The following is a 17,964-nucleotide window of genomic DNA, read 5'->3' as shown; positions in this document are numbered from 1 at the left end:
ACCCACTCCAGTCCTCTTGCCTGGAGAATCCCAGGGACGGGGGAGCCTGGCGGGCTGCCGTCTATGGGGTCGCACAGAGTCGGACTCGACTGAAGTGACTCAGCAGCAGCAGCAGCAGCAGCAGGGTTACTGTGGAGAGTAAATGAAAGTATTGAAAAACGCTTGGTGCAGGGACTTCCCTGGTGGTCCAGTGGTTAAGATTTCATCTTCCAATGTAGGGGCTGCAGGTTCAATCCCTGGTCGGGGAGCTAAGAGCCCATATGCCTTGTGGCCAAAAAAAACCAAAGCATAAAACAGAAGCAATACTATAAAAAATTCAACAAATATTATTAAAAATGGTCCACATAGAGAGGGAGCGGGAAATGCTTGGTGCAATGCCTGGCAGAGAGGAAGCACCTCATGTATGTTAATGAGAGTCATCATAGCCATTCTCCTCCCAGACATGACGTAGGGTCTCTCCAGAAATACTCTGTGCTTCCAAGAAAATGTATCTACGTACACATCCACACAGAGAGATGTTACACGCAATGCTCTGCAACTTGCTTGTGTGCACTTAATAAGCTTGGGCATGTTTCCATATTCAAGCATATTGATTCCCCACATTCTTTTTAAATAACTGGGCACTATTTCATTGAATAGGTACCATAATTTATATGACCAAAGGAGAGCATTTAAACTATAATGCTTGAATTATAGTTCAAGAGACAGAAGAGACATGGGTTCGAACCCTGGGTCAGGAAGATTGCCTGGAACTTGGGGTCTTACCTGGAGGTCCAGAGGTTAAGTCTCAGCGTTCTCAATGTAAGGCATGCCAGTTTGATCCCTAGTCAGAGAATTAAGATCACACTAGCCAAAAACTAAGTTAATAAATAAAATAACCTATTTCAAAGCTCTCTGTAAAATTTTTTTAATTGAAAAAAATTTTAAATAAAATATATAATTACAAACTTGTCCAGAGTTTCTATATTTGAACATACATGAAAACAACCATTTGAATAATTCAAACATCCTCTACAACATTTACAAAATCTTATAGTTTTGACCCACATTGTGTACCCAGAGTAGTGCAGAGAGACAAACTGGAACCTCAGGTCAAGAGTGCTGTAGACTGGTCTGGACATGCCTAATGGGGCTGCTTAAGCACTGTGAAGTTGCTATATTTATTCCAGGTTAATTTGGAACAGAATCAAAATTAAAAGAAGTGTAATAGCTGTTTGTTTACACTTTTAACGACAATGTAAAAGGACCAGTGGTTTTAGTGTTATTTTTCCATTTGGCTTCCTGGCACCTCGAAATTCAATCAATGTCCTGCTGTTCAGAGGTATTTTGAAGTGTGCCAAGTCTTAATTGAAGTGGAAGTGCCTGAAACCATAGTTAATACTGTGAGCAACAGGGAGTCTAATTTATGGAGGTAAACTGTTGCTAGCTCTGCATTTCAACTCCTCCTTGGCTCCTGGGGTCCATTTAAATTCTGAGAGTAGACTGGATGGTCGGGAGCTGGGCTGAGCCAGAGCAGCAGCTCTGCTGATTCTGCTGAGCTTCGGGTTACCTTGGAGTATAAGAAAAGAGTCTGCTACAGGGCCCAGGGCGGACCTCAGCCTGACATGTGACGCCTACTGAACGCCCTGGGCACTGCACTGAGAGCTGGAGATGCAGTGGCCCAAAGAATGAGACTGGCTCCCTGTCCTGGGAGACTCCAGTCGGCGTGTATGCTAAGTTGCTTCAGTTGCGTCCAACTCTGTGCGACCCTATGGACTGCAGACCGCCAGGCTTCTCTGTCCATGGGATTTTCCAGGCAAGAGTACTGGAGCGGGTTGCCATTTCCTACTCCAGGCAATCTTCCTGACCCTGTGTTCAAACCCATGTCTCTTGTGTCTCTTGCATTGACAGGCAGATTCTTTGCCACTGTGCTACCTGGGAAGCCCTGGAACCAATATTGTACCAATTGATTCAAGGAAGAATCATCAATGAGCACTAAAACCACTGGTAAAATAATGTTGGGGGAAAGGATATTTACATCCACTCAAATGATCACATCATGAATTACAAACAGTGAGAAGTGTCTTTCCAAAGGAGAAGTCTGGTGGACATCTTCACCAGTTATCTTCTTCAATCTTCTTTAATTTGGCCAGTAATGGGGCAAATCAACACCAGGTAGCTTCTGATGGGATATGTTGAGGACACAGCATCACCTACAAGGAATTCCTACCAAAAATATTCAACCTGAATATAATTATGAGAAAATAATGAAATAAATCCAAATTGAGGGCCTGAACATTTTTAAAGTATCAATGTAATTGAAGAAGAAATAGAATTGTGATAAATTAGGACTTGAAAGCAGAAGTGAATGGAAAAAGACTCAGCCTAGTTTAAACTACCCCTTAACTTAAAGGAGTAGAGATTGGATGAGAGGAGAGGGAACATATGGATAGAGAAACCTGGGGGTGGGCAGTGTGCTAATTCTTAAGTGGAGTGGAAAGTATTCACTTTATTATCCTTGACACGTCATATATATTACATTCTTTAGTATGTGCTACATATGACATCATGTTTTAAAATGGCATTTTGGTGATGACCTAGAGGGGTAGGATGAGAGGGTGGGAGGGAAGCTCTTAGAAAGGTGGGATATATGTATACATACAGGTGATTCATGCTGTTATACAGCAGAAAATAACACAACACTGTAAAGTAATTACACTTCAATTAAAAAAATAATTTTTAAAATGTGGAGAAGCAGTAAGAAATGTTCAACTTAAAAAAAAAAAAAAAGGCATTTTAGTTAGGGCAAGTCCAGAAGTCCCAAATTCTACTTTTGGCCTATTTTCTCTAATGAGTGAAAGTGAAAGTGAAGTCGCCCAGTCCTGTCCAACTCTGCAACCCCATGGACTGTAGCCTACCAGGCTCCTCTGTCCATGGAATTTTCCAGGCAAGAATACTAGAGTGGGTTGCCATTGCCTTCTCCAGGGGATCTTCCCAACACAGGGATTGAACACGGGTCTCCCGCATTGCAGGCAGACGCTTTACCATCTGAGCCACCAGGGAGGCCCCTCTCTAGCTAGACCTAGTCCCAAAACAGAAGGCAATGGCAGATAAGTAAGAGGTGGAGGAATCACTGACCGTTTGCTCCAAACCCCATGGCAGAGAAAGGAGGTAAGGTGGGCTGCCTGGGTACTGCCCCGCTTGTCCATGTTGGTTGGACCCTGAGGCCTGCTTACAGGTTCTGAAGTCTAGTATTTCTTACCCCAGAACTTAGATTTGAGTGTCAGACTTTGTAATCGTGATAAGAGGAAAAGTCAGCTTTCACATAGATCCATCATCAGGGAGAAATACAGCCAGTGGCAAGAGCGAGGGAGCCAAGTGCAGAGCTGGTGCAGGTCTGGAGGAGAAAGGGGAAGGGAGGAGAGGTGGTTTGGTCACGTGCTCTTGGGCAGAGAGCAGGCCTGCCCTTTCCTACTCCTGCTATCGTTTCACAGGAAGGGACAGAGGCAAGAGCCACACTCCACCCGAGGTCCCTTTAACTGAGTAACTGTCCACTGGCAGGTGTGGCCCATCTTGAGTTCCAGAGAAACTCCCCTTGACCTCGGTGGAATCAGGCATAGGGCCAGAGGAGGACAGCAAGGACACTGAATTCCTTCTCTTGGAGGACAGTCCACTCCAAAGAGAGTGGACTTATAATATTTTATAAGTGAAATTGGCAGAGTTCTGGAGGCTTCATAAATGTTACATGGCTTCCTTTCCCATCTCCTCCAGGAGCACACAGTTCCCTCTGTCCAAGCCTTTCAGATGGTGAGAAGTATTGTCACCCTTGCTCTCCAATGGGTCAGCCGGCGGGGACAAGAGCTCCCTCTGCTGGCTCACACGCTGGAGACTTCCAGATGTTGAACTGAGTCCTTCCTATGTAACATCAACTGCAAATAGTTGTCATCATAACAATCTGTAACAACTTTTTTATTATCTAGTACACGTATCTATTGCTGTAGAAGAATACTCTAATATAAAGTATAGCAAGGACTCTGGAATCAGTTCAGAACCCATAACAGTGACCTATTTCTTAATTTCTGAGCCTCAGTTTTCTCATCTGTACAATGGGTATACTGATACTGGATTAGGATCCAGTTAGCAAAACAGAAATTACATTAGTTGGTTTAACAAAGAGAAGTTGGGGGAACTTGTTACACGTGTTGGAGGACTAAAAAAGACAAAAATAGGTATTTTGAAGCTACAGAAAATAACCACAAGCAGCAGCTACCATTCCTTTGGTGGAGAGAAGAGGTTGGGGTTTTCAGAACTGCCTCAGTCATCTATTGCTACTCAACAAATCGCCTCAAAGCTTAGAGACTTCACATTGGGTGGGTTGGCTGGACAGATCTTCTATGGGTCTCACCCCGGCTCACTTGTGCTGCAATCTTTTGCTGGAAAGCAGGCTGAGACATGCTGAGGGGTTGGCCTGTCTCTCTCTCTGTCTGTTCATCCTCAGGGAAGCTTGACTTGCTATAGTCCACAGGGTCGCAGAGTCCGACACGACTGAGCAACTGAACAGCATACTGGTGATGGTGGCAGCGCCAGCCCAAGAAAATGAGCCCCAAAGCGCAAGTTCTGATCCATCCTCCTGTTAGCTGATATCCCACCAACCACAGCAGATCACTTGGCCTAGCCCGAGTTACAGTGGAGGGGACTCCACAAGGGCACTGACCTCACGAGGTTATCATCCATCAAGGGTCACTGGTGTAACAGTTGATCACAAGGACCTATGGGATCTCCAGCTACTGCTGAGGACCTTGGAGGAGGGCCCTCATGGAGCTGGGGTATAGACAGCTGAAAAGTGGGTACTACCCCGCCATGCTAGGAATGTGGAAAGAAGTTGGAAATTGGAACCATCTGCTGTTCCCAGCAAGCAAATAGGAAGAAGTCCCTTCTGCCTTCCACACTACCCCTTGTGGTCCTTTTTTGGCCAGCTGTGAGAGAAGAACTGGAGCTTGCAGACTGCCAGCCCTGGCATGAATCACAGAGCCAGGGTGGAAGGTGAGCACTGAAACAGTACCTCCCTTCCCTTGCAGGTGTGGTGAAGACGGGCACTGTCTGCACAGCCCAGGTGAAATGTTCAATTATGAGCAACTATTTTTAAGATGCATTTTGGCCACAAGGCACGTGGGATCTTAGTTCCCCATTGTTGCTGTTCAGTCGCTAAGTCATGTTTGACTCTTTGTGACCCCATAGACTTCAGCATGCCAGGCTTTCCTGTCCTTCACCATCTCCCTCAGTTTGCTCAAACTCATGTCCACTGAGTCGGAGATACCATCCAACCATCTCATCCTCTGTGGCCCCCTTCTCCTCCTGCCTTCAGTCTTTCCCAGCATCAGGGTCTTTTCAGATGAGTCAATTCTTCACATCAGTTGGCCAAAATATTGGAGCTTCAGCATCATTCCTTCCAATGAATAGTCAGGGTTGATTTACTTTAGGATTGACTGGTTTGATCTCCTTGCTGTCCAATGGACTCTCAAGAGTCTTCTCCAGCATCACAATTCGAAAGCATCAGTTCTGATGCTCAGCCTTCTTTATGGTCCAACTCTCACATCCATACCACGGATCAAACCCATACCCCCTGCATTGGAAGGCGAAGTCTCAACCACTGGACTGCCAGGGAAGTCCTAGAGATAACTATTTTTATGTTTTTAATTCTTTTTTCATCTTTCTTGAGCACAATTGCTAAACTCTCACTGTACTAAACTGCACTGTGCGAAACTCTCACTGCACTAAGTACCACACAGTGAGATAAAATTTAGAGACAGCTGAGGTTTTTGTTTTATCACAGTATTGTGGCCCTCATCCATAAATGCCATGACATTTATCATCTCAAATTTCCCAGGTGGCTCTAGTGGTCAAGACTCTACCTGCCAGTGCAGCAGGTACAAGAGACACGGGTTCAATCCCGGAGTCAGGAAGATCCCCTAGAGGAGGGCATGGCAACCCACTCCAGTATTCTTGCCTGGAAAATTCCGTGGACAGAGGAGCCTGGCGGGCTACAGCCCACGAGGCCACAGAGAGATGGACATGACTGAGCAAAACACAGGCTATTTATCATCTCAGGCCAGAGTGTGTCAGGAACCAGGACTGTTATAGCAGTTCACAGAGCATCTGAGTGGATTTTTCAAACATGTAAGACACTGGTCTTGAGAACTACACTTTTCAGTTGCAAGAGCTGGGTTTATTGAGAGAGGAAAGATTTCCTGAGGTCTCAGAGACCAAGAGCCTGGAGGACTCAGAATACAGAGCTCATACCAAAAGGCACAGAGAGGAAAGGAAGCCATGAGGTCTCTGGAATAGTTTCTTTGTTTTTTCCTGCTCCAAAGAGATGGTAGTGACAAACTACAGGAGAGAAAGAATCAGAGGAGCTTAAATGGATCTGATATGTGGGGCTGCAGGAGAGGCCCTGTACTCTGGCCTTACCAGGAGTCCTAAGGGTTTACACAAATTGCCATGGAAATGTCAAGGATAGATTTACTTATTCTGTCTCAAAAAGCCAGGAACAGCCTCATATCTGCAGGACACAGACCACACTCAAACTGGGAAACTGAAATGAATCAGGGATCTATTTACGAAAGTGTGGGCAGGGTTTAGTAACAGCCACAAGGAGGAGTTGCTACAGTAGCCTAGTACTAATAATAACTGGGAGCTATCAACTAACAGTTTTAGGCCTGACAGAACAAGAAGGAGGACCAGTTACTAGAACATGGTGAGCTGTATGTTGAAGACTGCTGGTTATGTTTTAGGGGACATGACCAGCTGAGGGTAGCAATCCAGTGGGTAGGAAGTTGCGGGAATAAATACTGTCTTTTCTTTCTTCCAACCTCCTAATACAAGGGTTGCTAGATTACATGAGAAATGCCTATGTTAAAATATTGCTGAAATTCAAATTTAACTGGGTGTCTTGTATTTTATCTGGCAAGACTAGCCAGTACTCCCCATTGGCTGAACCAAGACAGATGCCAGAGCCCAGGACAAGCTATTGATGCAATCATGGGTCCCTTTGGGTTTTATTTTGTAGTCAATATGGATAGTGGTAGATTTTCAGGAAAAAGATAAATATTAAGTAATAGTTTATTTAATATTCACAGCAACACTACTTGCGAGAGTATAGTGAACGTGTTAGTCACTCAGTGTGTCCACTCTTTGCAACCCATGGACTGTAGCCTGCCAGTTTCTGCTGTCCATGGAATTCTCCAGGCAAGAATACTGAAGTGGGTAGCCATTCCCTTCTCTAGGGGATCTTCCCAACCCAGGGATCGAACCAGGGTCTCCAGTATTGCAGGCAGATTCCTAACCATCTGAGACACCGAGAAAGCCCAGTGATAGCATAAAATGCACATTAATGAAAGAATGAATAAACTGCAATGGTCACAAAGTGGAATGTAACACAGCAGTGAAAATAAACTGAAAGACACAAACAACAACAAGGATTTTTGTGTTTGTTTGTTTTTAACCATCTCAGTTTATTGGTATTTGGATTTTTTTAATAAAAACATCTTAAATAAAAATAGCTAAACAAAAAATAAACTATATTTAACTTATGTAGGGTACATATCTTAAATTTAATGTACATATTATTCATTTTATATACATATTATCTTATGTTGATATCCTACTCAACCCTGAATAATCATTGGAAGGACTGTTGCTGAAGCTGAAGCTCTAATACTTTGGCCACCAGATGAGAAGAGCCAGCCAACTCATTGGAAAAGACCCTGAGGCTGGGAAATAACTGAAGGCAAAAGGAGAAGAGGGCACCAGAGGATGAAATAGTTAGATGGCATCACTGATTCAATGGACATGAATCTGAGCAAACTCTGGGAACCAGTGGAGGACAGAGAAGCCTGGCGTGCTATAGTTCATGGGGTCGCAAACGGTCAGACAAAACTAAATAACAGAACAACAAAAAGTGTTTTTTTAATTGCATTTATTTATTAATTTTGGCTGTGCTGGGTCTCTCGCGTGGGCTTTTCTCCAGCTGCAGAGAGCGGGGGCTAGTCTCTTGCTGGGGTGCATGGGCTTCTCACCGCGGCAGCTCCTCCTGTGGGGAGCACGGGTTCTAGGGCTCTTGGGCTTCAGAAGCTGTGGCTCGTGGGCTCAGTAGTTGCAGCTCCTGGACTCTAGAGCACAGGCTCAGTAGTCGTGGCGCACAGGTTTACCTGCTCCGCGGCATGTGGGATCTTCTCGGATCAGGGATCGAACCCATTTCTTCTGCATTGGCAGATGGATTCCTAAGCACTGAGCCACAAGGGAAGCCCAACAATTATTTTTAACATAATTATTATATTCCAGATTCATTTTCAACCTCTATGTATCATTAAGTAGGAAGTTCTGTGTTACCATACAGTTTATTTTCAGGAGAATAATTTTCTTTACATGATTGCCTCTTGTGCATTTTTAGCATATTTTTATGATGGTATAATTATTATGTAGTCAAGTAACTATGACAATAGATGGGGAAACAGTGGAAATAGTGACAGATTTTACTTTTGGGGGGCTCCAAAATCACTGCAGATGGTGACTGCAGCCATGAGATTAAAAGATGCTTACTCCTTAGAAGAAAAGTTATGACTAACTTAGACATCATATTAAAAAGCAGAGACATTGTCAACAAAGGTCTATCTAGTCAAGGCTATGGTTTTTGCAGTAGTCATGTACAGATGTGAGAGTTGGACTATAGAGAAAGCTGAGCAGTGAAGAATTGATGCTTTTGAACTGTGGTACTGGAGAAGACTCGAGAGTCCCTTGGACTGAAAGGAGATACAACCAGTCCATCCTAAAGGAGATCAGTCCTGAGTGTTCATTGGAAGGACTGATGCTGAAACTGAAACTCCAATACTTTGGCCACCTGATGTGAACAGCTGACTCATTTGAAAAGACCCTGATGCTGGGAAGGATTGGGGTCAGGATGAGAAGGGGACAACAGAGGATGAGATGGCTGGATGGCATCACGGACTCAATGGACATGAGTTTGGTTAAACTCTGGGAGTTTGTGATGGACAGGGAGGCCTGGCATGGTGCAGTCCATGGGGTTGCAAAGAGTCAGACATGACTGAGCGACTGAACTGAACTATTACAAAATCAAGCTATAAAGCAGTTCTATTATATCCCCAAATCTCCACAAACTCTTCTATAGTCAACTCCTCCTCTGGCAACCACTTACCTGTCTTCCATTCCTACAGTTTTGTCTTTTTCAGAATTTCATATAAATGGTGTCACACAGCATGTAGACTTTGGAACCTGGCTTCTTTTGAATGAAAGAATAAAGCGTAATGCATTTGAGATTCATTCCTGTTGTCGCATGCAAATTTCATTCCTTTTCATTGTTAAGCGGGATTCCACTGTACGAATAGTGTATCAGTTTATTCAGAAGTTTAAGGACATTTAGGATATATATCAATCAGGACTGATATGTGTCAATCCCCAGAAAAGCAGATCCAGTAAGATACATATGTGTGTGTGTGTGTGTGTGTGTGTACACATCTCTCTCTCTCTTGCTCAGTTGTATCTGACTCTTTGTGACTCTATGGACTGTAGCCCACTAGGGTCCTCTGTCCATGAAATTCTCCAGGCAAGCATACTGGAATGGGTTGCCATTCTCTTCTCCAGGGCATTTTCCTGACCCAGGAATTGAACATAGGTCTCCCACATCGAAGGCAGATTGATTACCATATGGGCCACTAGGGAAGCCTGTATACACACATATCTATGTATATATATTTATACATATAATACATGCATATATACATCTATACCTATCTATAGCATCTGTATCAATATCTGCATCTGTGTCTATCAAGAAAAAGAATTCATTCTGGGGAATTAGTTCATATGAGTGTGAGACAAGTCCAAAATTTGAAGGGTAGGCCAGCAGTCTGGAGACACAGGCAGGACTTCTATGCTACATTTTCAAGGCAGAATTTCTTCTTCTCTGGGAAATGTCAGTGATTGCTCTTTAGACCTTCAAATGATTTAATGAGGCCCACCCGCATTATTGAAGATAATCTCCTTTACTTAGTAAACTGTAAATGATAGTCACATGTACAAAAATATCCCCACAGCAGCATCTGGACTAATGTGTGACCAAACAACTGGGCGCTGCTGTCTAACTGAGTTGGCATAAAATTGTCACAAGACATGTCCAGTGTTTGGTGACTATGAATACAGCTCTATAAACATTTCTGATAAAGGTTCTGTGTGGGTATAAGCTTTCATTTCACTTGAGTAAATAAATCAGAGTGGGATAAGTGGATCATATAGTAATTTTTATGTTTAATTTTATAGGTAACTGCCAGATTGCTTTCCAAAGTGGTTAGAGGTGAGAAATTAAGGTAGAGTCTCTTAACTGATGATTGTGTTCAAGTTAGGGTCCTGATCTAACAGACCTGAGATGGGGGAGTTGAAGGACTATAGGAAAGAGCATCATGTTAAGAACTCTGGAGAACCTAACAGACCCTGGTCCCCACTGTCACAAACCACAGACTTGAGGACCCTTTTCATCAGATCAGAGGTTGGTGACTTTTTGAAATTGTTTCTAAATGACTTTGCACGCAGCAGAGGCTGAGATTGCTATTGGCTGGTTTTTCAACGTGTCTATGTTCCTCATTTGTCTGATTTTAATTTAGATCAGCCTTTTGCTACATGTTTTAGTTGCTTGATTTTACAAAGAGTAAAGGCCTTTCATCATTTACAGCACCCTATTAGGTCTAAGGCTTAGCATTGGGGAGGGGAAGGTTAATTTTTCCATTGGTTCAACCATGTTGATGCTTTATTTTCTTTATAGATGAATTCTAATTTTTATCAGCTCTATCTACGTAGTTTTTAAAATATCGATGTGTATACACACATACCTATGTATACATATTTATATGTATAATACATGCATATATACATCTATAGATTATATACATGTATATCTATAGATGTATAGATGTTTCCTGGCTTGTCAGGAAACCAGAAATTCTGGAACCTCTTCCATTTCCTCTTCCCAGAATCATCCATTTTCAGTATTTACTCCCTATCTTTAAATAGCTTGACTATATTTCCATTTCCCGGTTCCTCAGTTTCAGGTATTATCTATTGACTTCGGCTATAAAAGATAAGAATTTATCTTTCACCCCTCATCTACCATACAAACACATACTTTGCTGTAATATAATTTTGGTTAAATCAATTTTCAGCGTCTTTATTATTATGACCATGTAAATGTTACGCACAGCTGAGCCAAGCAATACAATTACTTCTCCTAGCCAATGTAACTTCCTTTTCATGGAGTTGGGAAATGTCTTATTTTTCTATTCACTTGGTTTTTCATATACTTATTTACATTATCTCCCAATTCTGTCTCAGTTGTTTGCTCTCCTTTCAGTAAGAGCGAACAAACTAGGTATTAATTACCTTTCATCTTCTTGACAAAATCTCTCTCAGACTCTTTTTAAAAGATTGCGGTAAAATATATACAACAAAACTTACCCTGGATACCATTTTTAAGTGTACAGCTCAGTGGTATTAAGCACATTCATTTTAGACAACCATCAGCACTATCCATTGCTGCAACATTTTCATCATCTCAAACTGAGACTCCGTGCCCATTAAACACCGGCGTCCTCCCTGAACCCCCAGCCCTCACCCTTCTGCCTGCTCTCTGAATTCCACTATTCTAGGCCCCTCCTGTAAGTGGAACCATACAACATTTGCCCTTTGTGACTGGCTTATTCCACTTAGCAGGACGCCTTCAAGGCTCATCCATGTTGTAGCATGTGGTGGAATCGCCTTCCTTTTTAAAGCTGAATAATAATTTCACTGCACATATGGGCCACATTTTGTCTATGCATCCATCCATCAGTGGGCACGTGAGTTGCCTCCACCTTTCGGCTGTTTTAACGCTGCTATGAACACGGGTGTATGGTTTCTCTTTGAGATCTTACTTTTAATTTCTTGGGGGCATATATTCAAAAGTGGAGTTCTTGACTCATATGGTAATTCTGTTTTTAATTTTGAGGAACTGCCATACTGTTTTCCACAGTGGCTGCACCATTTTACATTCCCATTGACAGGGCCCAAGGGTCCCAATTTCTGCTCATTGTCACCAACACTTATTACTTTATTTACTTTTTCTGGCATTTTCCATAGTATCCATCCACGTGGGTTTCGGGTAGGAGCCTTTCCTCTTGACTGATCTTTTAAGGTTGTTTCTTTGATTTTTGTCATGTGTTTTTGTCCTCTCAGATTCTCAGCCCTCCTTCCATACCCTCCCCAGGGGACACTTTCTCTCACCCCAGACCTCAGTTACACCTACAGATATTTCACTCCGGTAGCTAGTCTGGGTCCCTGAGCTCTAGACTTCCATATCCATCTGAATGCTGGGCAGGTTTAAATAGATGTGCAATCACTGAGAGCAAAATCAAACGCATTTTCCCTAAAACCCGCTCTTCCTGTGTTTCTGACTCAGTGAAACAATTCACCATCTGGGAAGATAGGCAAGCCATTAACACATGGAGTTAGCTTGTTTTTTTTTCCCCTTCTCCCACCTTACTGCCATCCTGTTATTTTGTATCCATAACTTTGTCTTTTTCATTGCTACTGCCTCAGTTCAGTTCAGTTCAGTCACTCAGTTGTGTCTAACTCTGCGACCCCACGAATCACAGCACACCAGGCCTCCCTCTCCATCACCAACTCCCGGAGTTCACTCAGATTCACGTCCATCAAGTCAGTGATGCCAGCCAGCCATCTCATCCTGTCGTCCCCTTCTCCTCCTGCCCCCAATCCCTCCCAGCATCAGGGTCTTTTCCAATGAGTCAACTCTTCGCATAAGGTGGCCAAAGTACTGGAGTTTCAGCTTTAGCATCATTCTTTCCAAAGAAATCCCAGGGCTGATCTCCTTCAGAATGGACTGGTTAGATCTCCTTGCAGTCCAAGGGACTCTCAAGAGTCTTCTCCAACACCACAGTTCAAAAGCATCAATTCTTTGGTGCTCAGCCTTCTTCACAGTCCAGCTCTCACATCCACACATGACCACTGGGAAAACCTAAATCTACTCAGTTTGTAACTCCTTTTCTCTTACTTGTTGAAATTTAGCCCAGAAGCTCTCTCAGCCTGAAATCTTTCATCCCTGTGATAATCTAGATACCTGCTTGAGTTTTCCTGCTCCAGTATAGGCCTGATACTACTCCTCTACTTAAAACCTTGGAACATATGTGGAAGAGAACCCTGGTGGCACAGTGGTAAAGACACAAGAGACCCAATCCCTGGGTCAGAAAGATCTCCTGGAGTAAGAAATAGCAACTTACTCTACCTGATCCAATATTCTTGCATGGAAAATATCATGGACAGAGAAGCCTGGTAGGCTACAGTCCATGGGGTCGCAAAGAGTCAGACACTACTGAGCGACTTCACTTTCTTTTTTCTAACCGATCCAGTATTCTTGCCTGGAGAACCCCAGGGATGGGGGAGCCTGGTGGGCTGCCATCTGTGGGGTTGCACAGAGTCAGACATGACTGAAGCGACTTAGCAGCAGCAGCAGCAGCAGCAGCAGCAGCTACCTGACCCAGTATTCTTGCCTGGAGAATCCCAGGGACAGAGGACCTGGCAGGTTACAGTTCATGGGACTGCAAAGAGTCGGACACGGTCGAGTGACTGAGCACAGAGGGACGGAGAATAGATGGATTCTTCTAGGGAAAAGCAGAAAGGGGAAGACTAACCCTATGATTTGAACTTCTCATGAAGATAATAGTTTTGTGCTGACAACAGGCATAGACTAGAGAGCCCAGAAACAAACCTGTGCTTGTCAGAAACTCTGGCACAGGACTCTGGTAACCATGAAGTTACCTTACTAAAAACTCCCTCCAAGAGAACCAGGGCTCGGAGCACAGTTAGTGGACAACCTCTAGGTCTCGCCCAGATTAGAAGACAGCAACTTTATAGCCACTGCAGCATTCGTGAAGAGACCACGCTCTCGCCCAAGGCTGCTTTGAGCCAGGGGCTAAGACAGCAGAGGTACAGGAGTGGAGCCGTTTCTGTCTGAAATGGGTCTCAACTAAGAGGCAAACTTTTCTCTAAGGGTCTCCAGTGACCTCATCGTCGACTCCGAGTTGCACCAACTTGGAGGCAATTCCTAGCCAACCCTCCTTGCCCACTTCCCTTTTCACACGTGTCCAACATGTATTGTGGGATTTTTGCCTATTCCTGTCCTATTTCACCCTTCACAAATTTTCCTTCAATGCCTCTCTTGATCTTCTAAGGACCCAGATTACATGATGACACAAGGAGCATGTCAGATCAAATGGGAAACACTGTGTGGAACTGTTCAATGAATGGAACTTTAAAATAATGATTATAAATGTGGAAGAATATGAAATTGGATCCCTACCCTATATTTGTATAAAATTTAACTCCAGGTAGATTAATGACTTAAATTTCAAATATTAAGTTTAAAAACTTTTAGTAGATTCCATGGATGAATATCTTTTAGAATCTGTGATTTAGAAGTTGAGGTAGGAAAATATTTCTTAAACAAGACACAGACACACTCCAAACAGATTTGACCACTTTAAAATTAAGCACTTTTGGGACTTCCCTGGTGGTCTAAAGGTAAGGAATCTGTGCTTTCACTGCTGAGGGTGTGGGTTTAATCCTTGGTCCAGGAACTAAGATCTCAGAAGCCACTAGGTACTGCCAAAAATAAATAAATAAATAATTTAAAAAATTAAGCACTTTTGTTCATTAAAGGCATTTAAAAAGACAGCTTATAAACTGGGAGAAGATATTTGCAATATACATAACTGAGAAAGGATCAGCATCAAGAATTCCTTAAAATCAATGAAAAAAAGCATATATAACCTAACAGAGAAATGGACAAAAGATATAAACAGGTATTTTTCAGAAGAGGAAACATATGGCTATGGAATATGAAGAGACAATCTTATTATTAAATGCAAATTAAGTCCACACTGAGCTAACATTTTGATTGATACGTGTAAAAAGTCTGACAAAGCAAATGTTGAAGAAGTTACGGATCCACTCATAAAACCTCCTATATAGTGCAAATCTGTGTATCCCCTTGGGAAAAAACATTTGACATTATCTTCTAAAACTGAATACTCACTATCCCATGATTCAACAAACCTACTTTTACATATAGACTCAAACAAACCAAAGAGAGCTCTTATAAATCTGTAACAGAATACAAAAATGTTCATAGCTGCATTGCTCACAATAGCAAAAACCTAGAAGAAACCCAAATGTCCATTCATGAGAAATCAGACAAAATCTGGTACGTTCACCAGCTGGAATCTTATACAAGAGTGAAAATGAATGAACTAAATACATACAATATGGCTGAATCTTACAGTGTAGTGTATGAATTTCATACAGTGTATGAAAAAAGCTCAAAAAGATACAAAGACACCATTTCCCCTCTCCCACTTTGTAATAGGCTTTATTTCTGAGCAGTTTTCAGGTCCAACACTTCATGGGAAATAGATGGGGAAACAGTGGAAACAGTGTCAGACTTTATTTTTGGGGCTCCAAAATTACTGCAGATGGTGATTGCAGCCATGAAATTAAAAGACACTTACACCTTGGAAGAAAAGTTATGACCAACCTAGATAGCATATTAAAAAGCAGAGATATTACTTTGCCAACAAAGGTCCATCTAGTCAAGGCTATGGTTTTTCCAGTGGTCATATATGGATGTGAGAGCTGAACTGTGAAGAGAGCTGAGCGCCGAAGAATTGATGCTTTTGAACTATGGTGTTGGAGAAGACTCTTGAGAGTCCCTTGGACTGCAAGGAGATCCAACCAGTCCATCCTAAAGGAGATCAGTCCTGGGTGTTCATTGGAAGGACTGATGCTAAAGCTGAAACTCCAATACTTTGGCCACCTCATGCGAAGAGTTGACTCATTGGAAAAGATCCTGATGCTGGGAGGAATTGGGGGCAGGAGGAGAAGGGGACGACAGAAAATGAGATGGCTGGATGGCATCACCGACTCAATGGACATGAGTTTGAGTGAACTCTGGGAGTTGGTGATGGAGAGGGAGGCCTGGCGTGCTGTGATTCATGAGGTCGCAAAGAGTTGGACACGACTGAGCCACTGAACTGAACTGAAGGTTACAGAAAAATGGTCCAGAAAATACAAAGTTCCGATACATTCTCTCTGTACCACACAATTTCCCCTATTGCTGCTGCTGCTAAGTCGCTTCAGTCGTGTCCGACTCTGTGCGGCCCCATAGACGGCAGCCCACCAGGCTCCCCCGCCCCCGGGATTCTCCAGGCAAGAACACTGGAGTGGGGTGCCATTTTCTTCTCCACCCCTATTGCTACTATCTTGCACTGATGTGGTACATTTGTTGCACACAATGGGCCAGTGTTGACATATGACTACTCACTAACAGTTCATAGTCTGCATTAGCATTCACTCTGTGTTGTACACTCTGGGACCCATCGTTACAACACCTCACAGAGTAATTTCACCACTGGGGTAAAAATGACCTGTGCTCCACCTGCTGCTGCTAAGTCCCTTCAGTCGTGTCCGACTCTGTGTGACCCCATAGACGGCAGCCATGGCAGCCCACCAGGCTCCCCCGTTCCTGGGATTCTCCAGGCAAGAACACTGCAGTGGGTTGCCATTTCCTTCTCCAATGCATGAAAGTGAAAAGTGAAAGGGAAGTCGCTCAGTCGTATCCGACTCTTAGCGACCCCACGGACTGCAGCCTACCAGGCTCCTCCGTCCGTGGGATTTTCCAGGCAAGAGTACTGGAGTGGGGTGCCATTTCCTTCTCCAATGTGTGAAAGTGAAAAGCGAAAGTGAAGTCGCTCAGTCGTATCCGACTCTTAGTGACCCCATGGACTGCAGCCCACCAGGCTCCTCCGCCGCGGGATTTTCCAGGCAAGAGTACTGGAGTGGGGTGCCATTGCTTCGGGTTACATGTGCTTTAATTTGCTCCACCTATTCATCCTCATCTCTTGCAACCATTTTTTTTTTAAACCAGTCCTGCCAATACCTTGGTTATAGTCCAGTGAAACTCAGTTCCGAACTGTAAGATAATACATTCCTGTCGTTTTAAGCCACCAAGACTGTTAGAGGCATGGATCCATGATGAACTGCATTATGATAAATACAGACCTGTACCCAGGTCCAGTTAAGAGAATAAATCCCTTAAATAGCTTTTCATGGACTAGAAGACAAAGCCCAAACTCCTCAGCCTGGTGTCAATCCTTAACATGGTTCTATAAACCCCCTGCTCTTATCACCTTATCCGATGAGTGAACGGATGGAGAGATCTTCGAAACTTGTAAAGCAATTTTCCCTAGGGCTTCCCTGGTGGCTCAGTGGTAAAGAATCCGCCTGCCAATACAGGAGACGCAGATTCGATCCCTGAGGAAATGGCAACCCCATTCCAGTATTCTTGCCTGGAACATCCCATGCACAGGGGATCCTGGCGGGCTACAGAGGTCGCAGAGTCGAACACGACTGAGCACGACCCCCAAAGCAATTTACATGCCGCCAACCCAGGCTCGAATACCTATTTGAGGGAAAACGCGGCCACAGGACGCGGCTGGCAGTTGGGAAAGTAGGGGTGGGGGGGGGCGGTGAGGGTAGCTTGCAGCTCAGCGCGGGTCCAAGGTCCACTCTATCATCTTCGCCCGTCGCGCGGGGTAGCGGTTGATAACAGGAGGCCGGCGGACACCACGCGGAGTCAGAGCACTGCCTTTAGCAGCAATTGAAGAAACCGCTCTCAAGCTGGACGGAGGCGGAGCGGCAGCTCCCGCAGAGCCAACAGAAGTGCTTTAAAATGCCAGGAGCAGTGCTAGGACAGCCCCCAGCGCGAGGCACTCTGGGACTTGTAGTCTACCTCCGAGACGGGGCTTTCCTCCACCTCGTCTCCCCGCCTCTTACTGTAGCTTTTATTCTACCCCCGCTCCCCTCCCAGCACGC

The sequence above is a fragment of the Oryx dammah genome, unplaced genomic scaffold, assembly GCF_014754425.2.
Source record: "Oryx dammah isolate SB20612 unplaced genomic scaffold, SCBI_Odam_1.1 HiC_scaffold_14, whole genome shotgun sequence".
Taxonomy (NCBI): domain Eukaryota; kingdom Metazoa; phylum Chordata; class Mammalia; order Artiodactyla; family Bovidae; genus Oryx; species Oryx dammah.
Note: the sequence above shows the minus strand (reverse complement) of the source record.